The 17,274-nt window shown below is 38.4% G+C and overlaps 1 protein-coding gene across 9 annotated transcripts in view; it reads left to right on the top strand.

The window, feature by feature from the left end:
• Nucleotides 1-17,274, top strand: part of ACYP2 (acylphosphatase 2) — a 183,289-nt gene that overhangs the window by 18,997 nt on the left and 147,018 nt on the right. The gene's annotated exons all lie outside the window — the stretch shown is intronic.

Here is a 17,274-nt window from a genome sequence, read left to right as displayed (position 1 = left end):
ATAAAATGCACAAATGAGAAGACTATGATACTTACATGATGTTATTGTTGTTTATTCACTAAATTGTGTCCAACTCTTTGTGACAATTTGGACTGTAGCCTGCCAGCCTCCTCTGTCCATGAGAGTTCCCAGGCAGGAATACTGGAGTGGGTTGCCATTTTCTTCTTCATGGAATCTTCCCAATCCAGGGACCAAACCCACGTCATTAGCAGACAGATTCTTTATAAACACAGACATGCAGAACTAATATTTTTTTTAGTTCAATGAATAAGAAAATGCTAGATGACTGTGAAATAATTTGAGAATGGGGACCATGCGGAGGATGGACACATGCCAATCATGATGTACCCTAATCCATGTTGTAGCAAGTTTTTCATTACCTCCTTAATATCAGTGTAATCATAGCATATATTCTGCCCATTTTTCCTTTTCAGCCCCAGAAACCCTTCTTCCTCACCACACTGTCAATCATCTCTGTTAGCAATTTGTGTGTTTCCTTCCATGTTTGTCTCCAAATTCACATTCACACAACACACGTGCGTGCACACACACACACAAACATATTCAGGTGCACATGTGTTTTAGGGTTTTGTTCAATGTTTACTTTTTAAAAATGAGATCGTGGTATATCCACCTCTATGCATCTTGCCTTTATCACTTAAAAATACATCCAGGAGAATCCCTCCAAATCAAAGATAAACCATTAATTCGTTCTTTTTAATGTCTGCTTAATATTCCACAGTATAAATGCATTGTTATCTATTACCTTACAGTGCAAACTCATTTCGTTACTTTTTATTTTTTTCTGCAGTAAGAACAATGCTGTAATAAGGATATTATTTGTGATTTTGTTTTTGTGGTATCGATTTCCAGGAGTGTGATTTGTTGGTTGAAGTGTCAGTGTACTTTTAATTTAAAAATAGTTGCCCAGCTGCTTTTCCACAGCTGTAAACAATTTTTTTCCTCTCTATCCTGTTGACGGTTGTTGCTCTCTCATTTTTCTTTCATCTGATTGGGTGTAGAGGGATGTATAGATATATATGTATATATTTGCACTGTAATTTGCACTTCTCTAATTGCTAGTTAGTTGGAGCATCTTCATGCAGTGTGGATTTGTTCTCATAGATTCCATTGTCGCATCTTGTACCCATTTTCCCACTGGATTGTTTGTCTCTTGCCAGTTTTTAAGAGCGCTTTGTATATTGGTGATGACTATTAACTCATTACCGGTTACTTCTTTTTCAAGTATTTTCCCAAATCTATCATTTGCCTATTAGTTTTGTTTATAAAAGCTTTTGTCACGTTAATTGTGTTTCATTTTTATAAACTCAAATATGGCTGTCTTTTCTTTCTTGTTTAGAAAACAGATTGTAAGTGTTGTTTCCTAGCTTCCCTTTTAATTTTTTAATGGCTGTATTTATTATACTATGCATCTATTCCATCTGGAATTTGTTTTTTATTTCTAAGAGTGAAGACTGTTTTCTACCAGATGGCTTGCCAGTTGTGCCAGCACCATTTATTAAGTAGTCACTCTTTCCCCATTGACTTGAAATATATTTTTGTCATTTATTAAAATCTCATGTAAACTGGATTTTTTCCTGGCTGTTCTGTTCTGGTCCACTGATTGATATACCTCATTGTTGTGGTTGCTGTTCAGTCGCTCAGTCGTGTCTGACTCTTTGTGACCCCATGGACTGCACTACTCCAGGCTTCCCTATCCTTTACTATCTTCATGAGTTTGCTCAAACTCATGTCCATTGAGTCAGTGATCCCATCCAGCCATCTCATCCTTTGTCACCCCATTTCCCCTCTGCCCTCAATCTTTCCCAGCATCAAGTTCTTTTCCAGTGAGTCAGCTGTTTGTATCAGGTGACCAAGTATAGCTTGATGTATCTATTCTTATACTAATATTCCATATTGATTAAATTACAGTGACTTTATATTTTCTTTCATTATTCTTTTTCATTCTTTTTTTTGCTTTCTTGGGCATTTATTTTTCTCTCTAAACTTTAAGATACTTTTATCCATTTAATTAGAATAGGTTTTTGTAAGAAAGACTTAATTGTCTTAACAAATATTTTTAAAATAAAACTTCATTTTTTAAAACAGTTGTAGATTTACAGAAAAATTGTGAAGATAGTACAGAGGGTTTCTATGTACTCCTCACATTTTCCCCATTTACATTTTATATTAGTATGGTACATATATTATAATTAATGAGCCAGTACTGATGCACTGGTATTAAGTAGAGCCAATAGTTTATTCTAATTTCCTCAGCTTTTATGATACCTAATGTCTCTTTCCTCTTTTAGGAGCCCATATCTTACTTGCTTTTTAATTGCACATTTTTTATGATATTAAGAGAATTGATATTAACTCTTTCCATCTAAGAATATGGGTATCTACCTATGGCTGATTCATGTCGATGTTTGGCAGAAACCAACACAATGTTGTAGAGCAACTATCCTTCAATTAAAAAGAAATAAATTTAAAAAATAAATTTAATTATATATAAAAAAGAATATAGATATCTTTTCATTTGCTCAGATTTTAACATTTATCCTTCAGTGTGATTTTATGGTTGTCATCATATAAGTTTTATGCTTTCCTTACAGAGTTTATTCCTCTTTGTCTTAGTCAGTTTGGGCTGCTATAACAAAGCATCTAGACTGGGTGGTTTATAAACAACAGAAATTGAGATCTCAGAGTCAGGAAGGCTAGAAGTGCAAGATCAGGGTATAAGCTTGGTCGGGTTCTGGTGAGAGCCCTCTTCTGGGTTGCAGACAGTTGATTTTTCACTGTTACCTTCCACTGGCACAAAGAAAGCTAGCTAACTCTCTGGCCTGTTCTTATCAGGACACTAATCTCATTTTTGGGTTCTATCCTCATGACCTAATTACCTCTCAAAGGCCCCACCTCCAGAAACTGTCACATTGGAAATGAAGTTATTAACCTGTGAATTGGGGAGGATACATTCAGTCTATAACAATATTGTATTGCTTTTTTCATTATTGTACATGGAATATTTTTCCCATTTTTGTTTCTGGGTGTTTATGCCAGAATAAGAAAAGCCTAATGATGTTTGTAAGTTTATTTTGTGTCATAGAGTTACCTTATCAAATATTCTTGTTAATTATACCAGGTATGACTGTTTACTGTTTGTTTTTTTTTTTTTGCTTGTCATGGAATTCATTTTTGTTTACTGTTTTTTTTTTTTTTTAACTATAGTCCATTGGATTTCCTAAGTATACAATTCTGTAATTAGCAAAAATAGTGTATCTTTTTTTCCAGTGTTTATTTCATTTGCCAGACATCCTCATGACAGTGTTAAATAATAATAGCCATAGCAAGCATTCCTGTCTGATTTCCAATTTTATTCGAAATGGTTTTCTTTTTTCACCAAGCACATTGATGTGTGCTGTTGATTTTTGGTAAATATACTTCATTACATTGACTTTCACTCTTGTATTCCTTGAATGAAGCTCTGGTTGGTCATATTGTGTTATTGTCTTGAGTCATTCCTAAATACTGCTTCCCAATGTTTTATTTAGAAATTTTTCATCTGTAACTTAAAAAGTAAGATTATAGTTTCCCTTTTTTGGTGTAGGGTGGTTACTATATCAAGTTTTGGTGTTAAAAATTTTGCTGACTCATGAAATGTATTGTTTCCCTTTTCATTCATTCTGACATAATTTAAATAATACTGAATTACTGTTCTTAGGTTGGCATTACTGTTATAATGAATTACTGTTTCTTAGCTGAAATCACTTGGTCTTAGTGCCTTCTTAATAATAGGCCTTTCCAATCTGATCTATTGTAGTTGGTGTATTTGGGTTTGCTATATTATAAATGAATATAAAAGATATTCATTTATATCTTGCTAGAGAACTATCCAGTTATCCTAGGGTTTCAAGTTTGTGGTCATAGATTTTATAATTTTAAAAATCTCTTTTGTATCTGTGTTTATATCTCCTTTGAAAATTCCTAATCTTGTAAAGTTTGATTCTCTCCTCATTTTCCTTTGGGCTTCCCTGATAGCTCAGTTGGTAAAGAATCCGCCTGCAATGTAGGAGACCCTGGTTCGATTACTAGGCTGAGAAGATCCCCTGGAGAAGGGAAAGCCTACCCACTCCAGTATTCTCGCCTAGAGAATTCCATGGAATGTATATGTCCATGGGGTCACAAAAAGTCCAACACAACTGAGTGACTTTCACTTTCACTTTCATTTTTAATCAATCTCAGAAGAAATTTATCTGTTTTGTTGGTATATCTTAAAAAACAGCTTTTGGACTTATTAATCATTTCTACTTTTTTGGTTTTTCATTTCCTTAATTTCAGCCTTTATTATTAATTCCCTCTTTTTTATTTCTTTGTTGCTTGGCCTCTGAGTCTTCAACATGAGTGGTAGTTGCCTTTAGTTTTAGTCTTTTTAGGTTAATGATAGTGATTAGGCATTTCTGTAACCCACTCCAGTACTCTTGCCTGGAAAATCCCATGGACGGAGGAGTCTGGTAAGCTACAGTTCATGGGGTCGCAAAGAGTTGGGCACGACTGAGTGACTTCATGTCACTCACTCACTTCCTACTTTATCACTGGAGACGGAAATGGCAACTCACTCCAGTGTGCTTGCCTGGAGAATCCCATGGACAGAGGGGCCTGGTGGGCCATGGTCCGTGGGGACACAGAGAGTTGGAGACGACTGAAGTGACTAAGCACGCACGCGGGCATTTCTGTGGCGCTAGTGGTAAAGACACGACTGAGCGACTTCACTTTCACTTTCCACTTTCATGCACTGGAGAAGGAAATGGCAACCCACTCCAGTGTTCTTGCCTGGAGAATCCCAGGGACAGAGGAGCCTGGTTGGAGGCCGTCTATGGGGTCGCACAGAGTTGGACACGACTGAAGTGACTTAGCAGCAGCAACAGCAGTGGTAAAGAACCCGCCTGCCAATGCAGGAGACATAAGAGATGCGGGTTTGATCCCTGGGTCAGGAAGATCCCCTGGAGGAGGGTATGGCAACCCACTCCAGTATTCTTGCCTGGAGAATCCCCGTGGACAGAGAAGCCTGGCAGGCTACAGTCTATAGGTTGGCAGAGTCATAGGGTTGCAGAGTTGGACATGACTGAAGCGACTTAGCACTCACCTAAACACATTGTGTTGTTGTTGTTCCATAGGTTTTATTAAAAAGTGTTATTTTCATTGTTTCCTGGATAGTTTGTAATTTCATGTTTTATTTGCTCTATGAGAAAATATCCAATGGCATTCTATTCATGTGTTTTTTTAAGTTTCCAGTGGTTATGTTTGTTAGTTGCCTTTTATTACGTATGTCTATTGTTATTTGCTGAAGATCTGAGAATGGGGCCTAAAAGATCTCTACTTTAAAAAATTGTTAAACTGTTCTTATGACATGATTTATTTTGGATAGATCAGTTAGAATGGGTGATCCAGTTAGGATGCTGTAGGCTGCAAGAGATAGAATATCTGATTAAAAGTAGCTTAATGAAGGGGCTGATTTTGCTTACTTTCCAAAAAGACTGAGGCAGGTAGTAGTTCCGCAGGTGGTTCAGTGGCTCCATTATGTTAGGGTTCTGGGGTCAGTTTCTCTGGGACCCTGCAGACTTTTCTATCTCTTCTGCTTTCCTGCAAGTCCTTGACATCCTCACAGGATCAATTCAAAGCAGAAGGCATGTGAAGCTTTTTCATCACATCATGCTCTCTTCTCAGAGGTAATATTCTTAAAAGACCCCAGCAGATTTCCCTACAGGTTCCACTGGACAGAGCAAGGTCTCAGGCCCGTGTCCTGGCTGCAAGTGGTATTAGGAAAGTACCTAGCATTTTTTCTAGCTTCCCTGGTGGCTCAGATGGTAGAGTCTGCCTGCTGTGCGGGAGACCAGGGTTCAATCCCTGGGTTGGGAAGATTCCCCAGGAGAAGGAACTGGCAACCCACTCTAGTATTCTTGCCTGGAAAATCCCATGGATGGAGAAGCCTGGTGAGCTGTAGTCCATGGGGTCACTGAGAGTCAGACACGACTGAGTGGCTTCACTTTCACTTTAGCATTTTTAGCTTTCCTTCTAGAAAGTAGGATTTGGTATCAAGAAGGAAGAGACAGCTTCCCTGTTGGTTCAGTGGTAAAGAATCCACCTGCCAGTGCAGGAGACATGGGTTCAGTCCCTAATGTGGAAAGAGTCTACATGCCTCTGAGCACCTAAGCCTGTGCGCCACAGCTACTGAGCCGGCGCTCTGGAGCCCATGAGCCACAACTCCTGAAGTGCGTGTACTCAGAGCCTGCGCTCCGCAACAGGAGAAGCCACTGCAGTGAGAAGCCCTGCCCTGCCGTGAGGAGTGGCCTCTGCTCGCCGCAACTAGGGAAAAGCCCGTGCGGCAGTGAAGACCCAGTACCGCCAATAAATAAATAAGCATTATTTTTTTAAAAAGGAAGAGAGACAGGCATGGCTGTTAGGGAGACACCTAACAATGCTGGCTGGTAAGAAAGACCTGAAAAGGTTCCATATCTATATGTCTGTCTATCTATGTAGCTAGCTAGTTATCTCTTTATCTGTGAATGTGTTGATTATATTATTCCATTCTTTGACAACTAAATCCATTTAATTGTGAAAAAGGTGTCTTTTTTTTTTTCACACCATGGGACTTAATGGGATTTTAGTTTCCTGACCAGGGATCAAACCCAGGCCCTTGGCAGTAAAAGCATGGAGTTTTAATCACTGGATTGACAAGGAATTCCCATGAAAGAAGTGTATCAAATTCTTTCTGTATAACTATTTTCATCATTATCAGTGCAATTTAATTTTCTTTATATTTTTTGCTGTTGTGTTTGATACATACACTTATAACTTGTGTCATCTTCATAAACAGTATCCTTTTCATTATGTATTGCTTGTCTTTATACATTTTAATGCTTTTAATTTCTATCTTGCTACCCCTTCTTTCTTTTAAATTTGTATTTCTTTCGTATTTCTATGCTTACCTTTATATTTTTATCCTTTCTTGATCATTTTAAGGGTGCTTTTTATAAACAACATAGAGTTATGTTTAGTTGTTTAACTCATTTTGAAAATTTTTCTCTTTGAGTGATAGAATTCAGTCCTTCAAATTTAGTGTAATTGGTTATACACTAACTTGGTTTCTTTATATTTAGTGTAATAGTAGTTTGTAGTGATTTTATTCTTCTGTATTACTTTACTGTCATTACTTTTAATCATCAATACACTTGTTTTTGTTTTGTTTTGTTTTGTTTTTTATAGTGATCTATAACACATACAAGGGGCTTCCCAGGTAGCGCAGTTGGTAAAGAATCTACCTGCAGTGCAGGAGACCCTGGTTTGATTCCTGGGTCAGGAAGGTCCCCTGGAGAAGGGACAGGGTACCCATTCCAGTGGTCTTGGGCTTCCCTGGTGGCTCAGTTGGTAAAGAATCTGCCTGCAATGCAGGAGACCTGGGTTTGATCCCTGGGTTAGGAAGACCCCCTGGAGGAGGGCATGGCAACCCACTCCAGTATCCTTGCCTGGAGAATACCCATCACAGAGGAGCCTGGGGGCTATAGTCTGTGGGGTCACAAAAAGTTGGACACAGCTGAGTGACTTTCACCTATAACACATACATAGAAAAATGCATAATATATAAATGTATGGGTTGATGAATTAGTATAAAGCAAATCTCTCCTGTAGTATCACCTTGGATCAAGTGTCCATGAGTCATATGCGAGGATCTGTTTCAGGATTCTGTATTCTGTTTCATTGGCCTGTTTGTCTATCTTTGCATCACTGCCATGCCATGTTAGTTTTTGTAGCTTTCTCCTAAGTCCTGGCATCTGGTAGACAAGTTATTCTAACTTAGGCTTCATCAACTTTGTGTTGGCTATTTCAGTGCCTTTCATTACCATTTAAGTTTTAGATCAAGTTCCACCAAATAACTTGTTGACCGGGATTGCACTGAATTTTTAGATAAATTTAGTTAGAATTTATGTTATAAATATGATAAATCTTTTATTTATTTTTTCTTTAATTCTCTCAATAGTATATGATAATTTTCTGCATAAAGGTCCTACATATTTCCTCCTGAGGTATTTGGTAGTTTTGATGCTATTATAAATGTGACCTTTTAAAGCATTTTTTATGTTTGTTGCTAATATATAGAAAATACAATTGAGTTTTGTATATTGCCTTATTTTCAGAGACTTTTCTAGACCTACTTGTTGACTGCAATAATTTACATGAAGATTCTTTTGAATTTTGTATATTTATCATCTGAGGATAATGAGAGTTTTATTTTTTACTTTCCTATTCTTTCAGATTTTATTTCTTTTTCTTGCCCTCTACACTGATTGGGGCTTTAAGTACAATATTGAGTAGAAGCAGGAGTGATTACTGGCATCCGTGTCTTGTTACTGATGTCACACTTTCAACATTTTACTTGTAAACAGTACACTTGATATAAGTTTTTTTGTAGGTACTACTTTTGTTATTGTTTAGTTGCTCAGTCATGTCCCACTCTTGCAACCCCACAGACTACGTATATTTAAATACTAGTATACTGGAGCTTACCTGGTGGCTCAGAGTGTAAAGAATCTGCCTGAAGTGCAGGAGGCCCAGGTTCCATCCCGGGGTCGGAAGGATCCCCTGGAAAAGGAAATGGCTATCCACTCCAATATTCTTGCCTGGAGAATTTCATGGACAGAGGTGCCTGGCAGGCTACAGGCCCTGGGGTTGCAAAGAGTCGGACATGACTGAGCAACTAAACTTATATATGTATATATATATGCACACACACACACGCATATATATATGCTCTGGTAGATATATTTATAAATATATTGACAAAAATATAAACTGATACATATAAATTGACAGAATACTATATATACATATGTATAGTATTTTTAGTCCATGTTATCAATGTTTGACACGGGCAAATTTAGACTTAGAGTCTCCTGGTGACTTAAGCCTTCTATCATTGTTTCTATCTTTAATCATGTTTTTTGCCTTAAAGTTACTTTGTGTGTGTGGGTGTGTTTTACCTGATATTAATAGAGTTATATGGGTTTAATTTCTAAATGTATTTGCAAAGAATTTTTCCCACTGTTTTATTTTTAGTGTTTCTTTCTCATTATGTTTTACATGTGTCCATTGTAAACAGCATATTGTTGAGTTTTGTTTCTTTATGTAGTCATATAACCTTTGTTTTTAAATTAGGCTATTTAGTCCATTTAAGCTTAATGGAATTACTGATATATTCAGAATTAAATTTGTATCTTACTATGTCCTTTCCACTTGCTTTATCAGTTCTATGTTGTTTCCTCTTCCTAACCTTCATTTGAATTGACTGTTTTTTATTATTCTACTTTTTTTCTCTATTAGTTTAGAAGTTGTATATTCTATTTCTTTTACTAGTTCTTTCCCTGGAGATACAACATACAACTATAACTTGTCAAAATTTGATATTAATTTGTGTTTTTATTCTCTTTTCCAACCATGCTAGATCTATAGGATATTTTATGTCCATTTATCTCCCTGCTTATTTGGATGCTCTTGTGGTATATTTTAATTTTCTATTTTAGAACTCATAAGACATTATTTTTAAAAGTCAGCATTTGGGGGATTTTTCCATATATTTGTCATTTTTGTTGCTCCTTTCCTTCCTAAATTCTCTGGGCATCTGTGTAGGAATATTTCCATTCTACCAAAAGAATGTTCTTTAGTATTTTCTTTAATTTAGGCCTGCTGATGATGTGTTACCTCAAAACTGTTTTAGATTTTTTTGTCTCTATGTTTTTTTATTTTACCTTCATTCTTGAAAAATATCTTTGCTGTGAGTAGAATTCTAACTTGCCATTAATTTTTTTAGTTCCTTGTAGGTGCCATGACAGTGTTTTGGCATCCATTGCTTTGTTTTGAGATTGGCTGTTGGTTTTACACTTTCTTTCTTTTTTTACACTTTGTTTCTTTAAAGTTACTTAGCTGCTTTTAAAACAGCAACAAGAGTAAAATTGCCAGTTTATGACTTGCAATAATAAATATAACATTAAGCCTGTCAATTGGTTTAAGTAATTTTCTCCAGTATTATTTAGTTTTCTGTGTACAGATGCAGAGAAAGAAGGAGGTAGGGTTCATTCCAGGTCTGGTTGTTGCCAGCTATAAAGACCAGAAATGAGAGAGCCAGGACTTAAGGGTATTTATAGGGTATGAATAGAATGGTGAATCCTGGACTCTGGTTTGGACAAGAAGAGAAATGAACTGGGAGGAAATTGATGGGCAGTGAAAAATGATTGCCTTATTCAATGTTGGATCTAAGCTGTCAGTACTGTTTTGTTGTGCAGAGCAATCCTTAGAATCACTGGAGTCAACGCATAAAGGAAGGGGTGGAATTGCTGCCGTCATGCTCAGTAGCTAAGTTATGTCCGACTCTTTGAGACATTGTGGACTGTAGCCCGCAAGGCTCCTCTGTCCATGGGATTTTCCAGGCAAGAATACTAGAGTGGCTTGGTATTTCCTACTCCAGGGGATCTTTCCCATCCAGGGATCAAACCCATGTCTCCTGCATTGGCAGGGAGATTCTTTACCACTGTGCCACCTTGGAAGCTCTCAAGGATGGAATGGGGGATGTGAAACATCCCTGACATTGCCTGACCCACTGTGAGTGATGGTCTAGTGCAGATGGGCCTTCATTGACTGTTTCTTTCTGTGCCCAGTGGTCCCATAACTGGATTTCATCTGAGCATTGCTAAGTGGAAATTCCTCCACGTGTTTGAAAGATTACTGAACTTTTGCATGTTTTCTGTTGTCATGATTTTCTTTCCTTCTTTTGTTTTCACTCATTTTTCTTATGGGATGTTCAGATATATACAGGACAATGAACCAACCCCATGTGTCTGTTACCTAGTTTCAATAACAATATCTGACATTCGTATTTCTTATATTCCTCCAACTTTTCCTTTGTTATTGTTAGAGTTTTTGATGCAGATATCTTGCATCATGTTACTTACTTATAAGTTACATTGAACCATATAGAATAGCCAATGTTGGACAAAATTTGGAACTACAAAACAGAAATTTCATATTGTTCAATCTAACACTTTACTGTTTTTCTCTAAAAGAAACTCCATATACCTATCAAACTATTTTTCTAACCCCCAGAGAAGACCTACCTCCAAATGTCCAAGTACATCTCATAACCTATCAGTTATACTTTTCTCCAGAAGCTTTTCTTCCTCTCTTCCTAAACAGCAGTCATTCTGGTGTTTAGCCCCTTGCCCATTTCATAGAGTGGGTTTCTCTTTCCTCAGTCACATGTTTTCATTACCTTGATTTAGTCCCTTATTTTGTTGAAACCTAATTCTCCATATGCTTCCCCCCAAAAGGTTCCTGAGAGACAAAAAGTTTTTGTCCTTGCCTGCCTTCATCTGCCCTCATACTTGGTTGTTGGAGTTATAAAATCTTATGCCCCAAGTCATCTTCCATTCAGAACTATGAAGGCATAGTTCCATGACTTCTTGTGTTGCTGCTGAGAGATTTGATGTCATTTTCATACAAAGGTTTGGGAGCCACACCTGTTTGTTCCTATCAGAAAACTTTTTAGATGTTCAATTTCTTACTCTTTTTCTGCATTTTCACAATCATCTACCTTCATGCATGTTTTGATTTCACTTTAGATGTTGGGCTCTTAGAGAAGGAGAATTGTCTTCCTTTGACAATTTCTTCCTCCCTCACTGGTAAAATTTTTATTTTTTTTTTGCTTCACTGGGTCTTCCTTGTGGCAAGCAGGCTTTCTTTAGTTGTGGACTTCATTTGTTGCAGTATGCAGGCTTAATTGCCCCACGGCATGTGGGATCTTAGTTCCCTGACCAGGGATTGAACCCAAGTCCCCTGCATTAGAAGGTGTATTCTTAACCACTTGGACTCCAGGGAAGTTCCTCTCTCTCACTTCATGGTTCTCGTCTTTTGAGATTTCTGCATGGCCCTGATCCTTTAATTTTTGACTTTTCTCACGTAGTCTCCAAACTTCATTTTCTGGGAAACTGTCTCAACTTCATCCTCCAAACTTCCTATTAATTTTGTTTGTTTCTGCTCCAATATTTTGATTGTTTCTACTTCATAGCGCCTTGTTCTTGGTTTTTTTTTTTTTTTCATATTTCTTTGAGGAAAATGTGATTTTGCAGTTTTCTTCTGCTTTTTGCTTTTTGTTTCCTCCAAGTTTCTCTTTTTTTCCTTTCACTCCTCCTTGTCTTTTTTTTTTTCTGAAAGTTTTGCTTCTCTCTTTCGTATCCAGCCCTGCCCTACAATCATATTCCAGTGACTTTCTCATAAATATGAACAGAAAGCCAAGAATAAACAGATTCATAAGGAAATTTTCAAACATGTAATTGCAGACTTGTTGAATTGAGGAATGGTGATGACTGATGGAGAGCTGGCTTTTTGTTGGGGAGCTGCAAATGCTAAATCTTTAGGTCTTGTCTTCTGCAGTCCCTATTGTTGTTGTTGTTTGATCTCTAAGTCATGACTGGCTCTCAACTACCCCATGGACTGCAGCACACCAGGCTTCCCAGTCCTTCACTGTCTCTCGGAGCTTGCTCAAACTCATGTCTGTTGAGTCAGTGATGCCACCCAACCATCTCATCCTCTGTCACTCCCTTCTTCTCTTGCCCTCAATCTTTCCCAGCATCAGGGTCTTTTCCAGTGAGTCAGCTCTTCGCATGAGGTGGCCAAAGTATTAGAGCTTCAGCTTGAGCGTCAGTCCTTCCAGTGAATATTTAGGACCAATTTCTTTTAGGATTGACCTGTTTGATCTCCTTGCCATTCATGGGACTTTCAAGAGCCTTCTCCAGCTCTACAGTTTGAAAGCATCAGTTCTTTGGTGCTGAGCCTTAATGGTCCAGCTCTCATATCCGTACATGACTACTGGAAAAATCCATAGCTTTGACTATACGGACCTTTGTTGGCAAAGTGATGTCTCTGCTTTTTAATACATTGTCTAAGTTTGTCATCGCTTTTCTTCCAAGGAACAAATGTTTTTTAACTTCATGGGTGCAGTCACCATCTGCTGTGATTTTGGACCCCAAGAAAAGAAAATATGTCATGGTTTCCGCTCTTCCACCACTCACATTTTCCATAAAGTAATGGGACCAGGTGCCATGATGTTAGTGTTTTTGAATGTAAAGTATTAAGCCAGCCTTTTCACTGTCCTCTTTCACCTTCATCAAGAGGCTCTTTAGTTCCTCTTTACTTTCTGCCATTAAAGTGGTATCATCTGCATATCTAAGGTTGTTCCTATTTCTCCCAGAAATCTTGATTCCAGCTTGTGAGTCATCCAGCCCAGCATTTCACATGATGTACCCTGCATATAAGTTAAGTAAGCAGGGTGACAATATATAGCCTTGATGTACTCCTTTCCCAATTTTGAACCAGTCTGTTGTTCTATGTCTGGTTCTAACTGTTGCCTCTTGATCTGCATACAGGTTACTCAGGAGGCAGGTAAGGAGTTCTGGTATTCCCACCTCTTGAAGAATTTTCCAGTTTGTTATGATCTGCACAGTCAAAGGCTTTAATGTAGTCAATGAAGCAGAAGTAGAAGTAGAAGAAGAAGTTCTTCTGGAATTCTCTTGCTTTTTCTATGATCCAGTGGATGTTGGCAATTTGATCTCTGATTCCTGCCTTTTCTAAATCCAGCTTATACATCTGGAAGTTCTTGATTCACCTGCTGCTGAAGCCTAGCTTGAAGGATTCTGAGTATTGCCTGCATTTGAAATGAGTGCAGTTGTATGGTTGTTTGAACATTCTTTGGCTTTGCCCTTCTTTGGGATTGGAATGAAAACTGACCTTTTCCGGTCCTATGGCCACTGCTGAGTTTTCCAAATTTGTTGGCATATTGAGTGAAGCACTTTGGTCCCTTGGTGCCTCCAAATCCCCAGTCTTCCATGGGTTCTATGACGTAAGTCAACTTGTTTCTCTTTGGTTTTGCTTTCCAGGTGGCTCAGACAGTAAAGAATCTGACTACAGTGCAGGAGACATTTGTTTGATTCCTGGGTTGGGAAAATTCTCTGGAGGAGGAAATGGCTACCCACTCCAGTATTCTTGCTTGGGAAATCCAATGGATGGAAGAGCTTGGTGGGCAACAGTCCATGGGGTCTCGAAGAGTCAGACACAACTGAGCAGCTAACACGCTGCAGACACTTGGGCTGTAACATCCTTCGTTTTTCTGTGCAGTTGCTCTTCCTCCTAGTCTGTTGCTCTTTCTTCTAGTGTGTTTTCTCCTGCTTCACTCTAGTTTGTTGAAGTCTCTAATTCACACTACAGCTTTGTACCTAACAGGACTGTTTTCAGCAGTAGGTTGGTAGAAAACCATACTGAAAATGGTTGTAACATACAGGAGTTCATTTTTCTCAGTAACAAGTATGGAGATAGATGGTTACTGGCCTTGGTTCAATAGCTCAGTGATATTAGGGCTAGTGTCTCTGTGCTTCTCTTGGCCTTTCCCTGATGGTCAAGAAAATGGAAAGGTCCAACTGCACATAATATCCATCATTAAGTCAGGAGGAAGGAAGGAAAGAATAAGGATTGTGTTGTTTCCTGAACTTCCCAAAACAGACTGGCTCCTATACGGTCCTATAGTTACTCCTTGCTGCAAAGAAGACTAAGAAATTGGTTTGACATATTGATGCTCTGAACAAATTGTTGTTCCAATTCATCCAGGAAGAAGGGCAAGGGGATGGATACTAGGTAGTTAATGAGTGATGTTGGTTACATATTTCATATTTTGGATGCTATCATTTGAATGGGGTTTCAGGTAAAAGGAAATGTCATGTTTAACTGCACTGTGAAGATTAAGTGGGAAAATCTGTATGAAGCACTGAGCACAGCACATGGCACCTAATGAATAATCAGCAAACATTCCCTATCATGAGATCACCCAGGGTGTTCCATCTTTGCTCGCGCTGTCTTAGTGGCAGTTGGACTGTCCAGGTGGAAGTGCCACTAGGCTCTCAGATATTTGGGTCATCCCTGCAGAGAAACTGGGCTGGAGAAACAAATTTGGTTGTCATCTGTATGTGGATAGTGTTTGCAGTCTTGTACATGGATGGGATTACCCAGGGAGAGCTTTTGTGATGATAAAGCAAGCAGGAAGCAGACACCAGAGAGTTTAAGTCAGACTTAACAAACATAAATTGTGATGTTGCTACAAATAAAAATATTTATACTTTAAACAATGAATTTACTCCTCTGCTGCTGCTGCTAAGTCGCTTCAGTCGTGTCCGACTCTGTGCAACCCCATAGACGGCAGCCCACCAGGCTCCCCCTTCCCTGGGATTCTCCAGGCAAGAACACTGGAGTGGGTTGCCATTTCCTTCTCCAATGCATGAAAGTGAAAAGTGAAAGTGAAAGTGAAAAGTGAGAGTCATGTCTGACTCTTATCGACCCCATGGACTGCAGCCCACCAGGCTCCTCCATCCATGGGATTTTCCAGGCAAGAGTACTGGAGTGGGGTGGCATTGCCTTCCCCGTTACTCCTCTAGCATCTACTATGTGCAATATACTTTTTAAGGTACTGAATTATCAAACAATTAAAGTACAGTAAGTTACAGAAATGGGTTATAAAGTCAGACCAAATGTAGTGCATTTATAGCTATATAAATATGAAATTATTTTTTTCTAGTTATTAAACATTTTTTAGAATGCTATGATAATAAGTCATGGAAATTAGAACTAAATTATCTTTTAAAACATGGATATGTTCTCTTCCCAAGTTATTGAAATGTGAAATAAAACAAGGACCATCATTTAGAGGTTTATCCTGGCTCTGACTATAGCAACCATGCTCTCTTCTTGCTAACAGGCCAGAAACGTCCAAGGGCACACTGCAGACGTATGTGTTTGTGTGTGTGTTTTTCTTCCTCTTCTGTGTTTCATTTTCCCTGAAAAAATGACTGATGGTTTTCTTTTGTAAACTGCACTATGATTCCAATTGTAGAGGTAAGTTCTGCCAACATTTTTTGATGTGTGGGAACCATTTTGAATTCATCCTTTTATTAAGCCCACTTTTTTTTTGTTTCAAAATGAAACAAAAAGTACTTTCTATTTCTTGATAATCATTTAAAATTAATATATAGAGTTATGACACTGGGCATTAACCTTTGGCCATATCTACACAAAATATATTTTTCTTAAAGACTAAATAGTAATTTTGTTGAAACAAAACCCCCAGGAAACTAAAAACATTTGTATTTGGAGACAGTGAGCCAAATTCTAAAATTAAAATTCCATCTTGATTACTGCATATTTTGAAAACCATATGTCATGTATCTCTACTCTGCACTTCAAAGGGTAATGGACTCGGGTATGTATACAACAGGATGATCAGTTGGTCACGTGGTCTGGAAAACTGGGCCATAATAGAAGGAATGCTTGACAACATGGGGGTATTTAGACTGGAGAAAGTACTACTTGAGGGAATCGTGATTGTTTACTTCAAGTATTTGAAGGACTGATACAAGGCAAAGGAGAGATGTTCTGTGTTGTTTCAGAAGGCAATATATTTATTTATAGCAATGGGTGAATTTGCTTATTTCAGTCCCCCCAGCAGAGAATTTTCCTCTGAAGGTGTAAAACGTATCTAATGGAATTTTATCAGTAACTGGGAGGGGTCTATATCAGGCATTGGCATACTGTGGCCTTCTGGCCAGATCGGGTCTACTCTCTGTTTTATAAATAAAGGTTTATTGGGGGCACAGCCATGCCCATTTGTTCCTGTTTTGTCTGCTGTTGTTTTTGTGCTACAAAGGCAGCGATGAGCATTTGCAACAGAGACTGGATGGACACAAGGTGTTTCCTATCAGGCCTTTAACAGAAAGTGTTTCAGACTCCTGGTGTAGGTAAGAGTCAAGGATGTTACAGAAGATCTCACTCATTGGATAGTAAGGTAGTATGTGCTGTGTGTGTCTACTCACTCAGTCATGTCCAACTCTTTGCAACCCAGTGGACTGTAACTTGCGAGGCTCCTCTGGAATTTCCCTCCTCCTCCGTGGAATTTTCCAGGCAAGAATATTGGAGCAGATTGCCCTCCTCCAGGGGATCTTCCCAACCGACGGCTCAAACCCAAGTCTCCGGCATATCCTGCATTGGCAGGCAGATTCTTTACCACTGCACCACCTGGGAAGCTTTAAGTTACTGTCAGTTCAGTTCAGTCACTCAGTAGTGTCTGACTCTTTGCAACCCCATGAATCCCAGAACTCCAGGCCTCCCTGTCCATCACCAACTCCTGGAGTT

This window comes from Ovis canadensis, chromosome 3 (genome assembly GCF_042477335.2).
Source record: "Ovis canadensis isolate MfBH-ARS-UI-01 breed Bighorn chromosome 3, ARS-UI_OviCan_v2, whole genome shotgun sequence".
Classification (NCBI taxonomy): domain Eukaryota; kingdom Metazoa; phylum Chordata; class Mammalia; order Artiodactyla; family Bovidae; genus Ovis; species Ovis canadensis.
Note: the sequence above shows the minus strand (reverse complement) of the source record. Positions and strands in the feature narration are given on the sequence as shown.